This window comes from Cupressus sempervirens, chromosome 5, assembly GCF_028749045.1.
Source record: "Cupressus sempervirens isolate cs-2001-9-10 chromosome 5, ASM2874904v1, whole genome shotgun sequence".
Taxonomy (NCBI): Eukaryota; Viridiplantae; Streptophyta; class Pinopsida; order Cupressales; family Cupressaceae; genus Cupressus; species Cupressus sempervirens.
Window position 1 is genome coordinate 600,220,043 of NC_143122.1, and position 4,014 is coordinate 600,224,056.

Genomic DNA, 4,014 nt, shown 5'->3' on the forward strand with positions numbered 1-4,014 from the left:
AGATTGAGCTACATGAATTTGTATATATTCCACTATATGTCTAGCAAGTCAAAGGTTGTGGAGTGCCCCACATGTTGAGTGAAATATATGGAGACTAGGATATTTAAAGTTAACTTATGCCAAGTGAGTTAGTATATGTCAAGCCCATACAAGTTAAGAGATATCATGAATTTAGTTATGATCGAGTCTCGAGATATTCTATTGTTGAGTAAACCAGTTTTGGCATATGTGTTTGTAATGGCACAAGCACATATGTAAATCATTTTGGCCAACTTCTATGCAACATTTATGGATTGTAGAGACAGCTAAGGAGAAAATTATGTGTTTTTTCAGAAGGCATTAATTCCAAGAAGGGCAAATTAACCAATCAAAAAATCAAAAGGGTTAAATAGAAAAAGAATGTATTTTGGAGCATTGATTATGATCCAGAACCTTCCACAATTGTCTATTTAAGAATGTATCAAACCCTAAATCATATATGTGTGGAAAAGAGAGTGAAATGTTACAAACAAATTTTTTGAATGTGTGGAAGAGACTAAGGATTAGAGTAAGGGAGGCTAAGTTTGATAGAGAGAACAAATAGAGAAACCTATCAGTGAAGGGGAAATAGAAAAAATCAAATAAGGAGATCAGATTTAGACATTAAGGAGAGGAGATATGTAATAAAATTCATAGAGAAAACTAAAGGATTGGGTACTAAGACATTCTAATCAGTGTAGTAGGGAAAATCTATTAACATAGTTTAAATATCATAACATAGTGTTTACTTCGTTGTAACTTTAAATCATTTAATCAAGGTAGAATTAACACTCTTGTAATAATTTTAACTTAGTAGACACCTCACGGGTTAGATCATCAAAAGTGATCAAATTGTATCCCTAACAAGAAAACTTTGTTGTTGTAGCAATAAATATTTGTGGGTGTCATCCCCACCCTAGTTTTACCTTCACCTTGGACAATTTATAGGTTACAAAAATATTTGTGTTATGAGTTTCTATTTTCATAAATGATATGCATAATTAGATTCATTTCAATTTTACAACTCATGATTATATGATATATGATCTAAGATAATATATGAGATGGATTAGGAATGAATTTAGTTAATTTGTTGTTTTGTTTAAGGAACTAAAATTTTTAAGATCCTGATTCAACCCCCCCCTTTAGTATCTTATTTCCCAATAAGACTTCCAACACCTGGTACTCACGTGTGTTGTAATAATATTTGTGCCTTACTGCAAACATATGGGTAGTTATTTCGTGTTTATGTAAAATACTACTAGTTTAGCAATCAATGTGCAATTATATAGAATATTCATGCTTGACTACTTGATGTATGCACAATTGTAGTATAAGAGCCACTAAATTCTCTATATGCATAAGCATAAGCAATAGATGCATATTTTTTCTTATTTATGACATTGTTACATTGAATTGTCTTCACGTTTGATGCTAATTTGTGACCAAGGGAATATCATCCTATTTGTTTCTCTCCTTGTTTGATCTTAGCACTTGTTGTGTTTAGTTTGAGTAGGATAGAAACCCTAGGTGAATGGCTCACCATAGGTGTTGGAGCCTGCAAGTGGTGGCCAAGGAATCCTATGTTTGAGGAATGGATCTATGCATAGGCTGGCTTCATTGTGAGTTAGTTAGTAAGTGATAACTTAACAATTATTATTTTGGGATGGATCTAGGTTTTACACATTAAACAAGATAATAAAGTTAGTAATGCTAGAATACTCAAGGAAGCTATATCCTATTTAATTTAGAGATCCCTAACCCAAGAGGTTGATCGTAGTAGTACTTAGTTGTGCATATCCTAGTTAGAGTACTTAGGGAAAAGGAATCATGGGTAGAAGGGTAGCCTTAACCCTAGGAGGTTGATCCCAACACCTTGGGAAGGTACGATGAAACTCACCTAGATGTGATTACAACCCCCTATACTCAAGTCTTTTCCCTTGGTGGTTTCTTGTGATTTTTGGATTTTACTTGAGCCCTTGAACTATTTTTTGAGAAATTGAACCTTAGATTCTTAGGCCTTGTGGATCATGGTTTTTTCTCCTAGCTTGGGGGTGGCTCCTTAGGGGTCACATGGTTGGGTGGAAAAATTTGAGGCTTTCTTTTGGCTTAGCATTGGGATTCTTTACAGGAGATGCTTGGATAATACTTGAAGATGTTTCTTATTCTTGTAGTTAATGGAATGTAATCTGATTTAATGAAATTTGATTTCATGTTAGTTGATACAATGTAACTTGATTTCATGTAAATGAAAGTATATTGAAAAGGGGATTATGATTTATGTAATCTAAAGCCATGTAAATCGGGTTGGGTAGATAGAAATAAGAAATGTATATCTTGTGAATCTTTTGAAAAGAACATTTCTATCTCTCTCTTATATATCATCATGGATGTTTAAGAATGAATTAATGTTATGTTTTATTTTTTTATAAGAATTATGCTTACTTGTTGTCTAATTTTCCCTTGCTCTTAATGTAACACATTGCTATAGTTAACAATCTTATCATAAGTTGGAAATAAAATTACGCTAATCCTTTTAAGAGCATGTTTAGGTTGGTTAGGTAGCCTATTGTTTGTTTGTTTTTTAAATCACCATCTAGATAAATAATTTTTAGGCTTATCAAATTCCCTAATGAGATAATTAAATGATATAACATTTTGTTTGTTGATGACTACTCAAGGATAATGTCTGTAGTGTTTCTAAGATAAAATTTTGCTTCATTCAAAATATTTAAATGGTACAAGGAAAGAGTTGAGGATAAAATAGGTAAGAATTTTAAGTTTTAATGATTTTATAGGAGGTGGATTTATTTTTGATGAATTTAATATCTTCTGCAATGAAAATGGCATCAAAAGGAAATTCTTGGCACCAAGAACTCTGCAATAGAATGACATAGCTAAAAGAAGGAATATATCAATAGTCAATTATGCTAGAACATTATTAATTGAGAAAGATGTTGCAAAAACATTCTGGAGAGAATCTATTAGTACTATTTTTTACACCATCAAATGAGTACAATTGAAGAAAGGTACAAACAAAACTCCTTATGAACTTTGGTATGGACATACACCTAATGTTAGATACTATAAAATATTTGGAAGTGAGTGTTACATTCTAAAAGAATATAGGAATGAAAATTTTAACTCTAAAGGAGATAAAAGTGTATTTCTAAGACACTCCATAAAGTGCAAATCTTATAAATTTCTAAATAAGAGTACTAATAAGTTTTTGGAAAGTGGAAATGTAAGGATTAATGAGTTTAAAGATAAAGATGAAGGAGATAGAAAAAGGGAACCTGAATATTATCAAAGATTTGTATATATATATATATATATATATATATATATATATATATATATATATATATATATATATATATATATATATATATATATATATATATATATATATATATATATATATATATATATATATATAGGAAGGAGTTCTTGAAACTTTACCCGAGTAGCATGCAGTAACTAAGGAACCAGTTGAAAACCCATTGAGTGAAGAAAATATTGAAGAATAGAGAGTCAATCTAGTTTTAACCAAGTATGTTAGAAAGAACCATTCATTGAATCAAATAATTGGACATAAAGATGTAGGATTCATAATAAGAAGTAAGATAAGAGATAATGAATGTTTAATTTTTGAATTTAAGCCTAGGTTAGTAAAGGGTTCGTTGGAAAATGAAGACTCAGTTGCTACAATGAAAGAAGAAATTGATCAAATTGAAAATAATAATACATGGTCCCTAGTACCAAAACCCTAATATAAAAATGTTATTGTCACAAAATAGATTTTCATAAATAAGTTTAATCAAAATGGAGATATGATAAGGAATAAAGAAAGACTAGTATGCAAAGCATGTGCTCAGGAGGAAGGTACTAACTATGGTGAGACATTTGCCCCTATTGTTAGACTAGAAGGTGTGAGAATTCTACTTGCATATGCATCTCAAAAAGGTTTAAAATTATATCAAATGGATGTAAAGT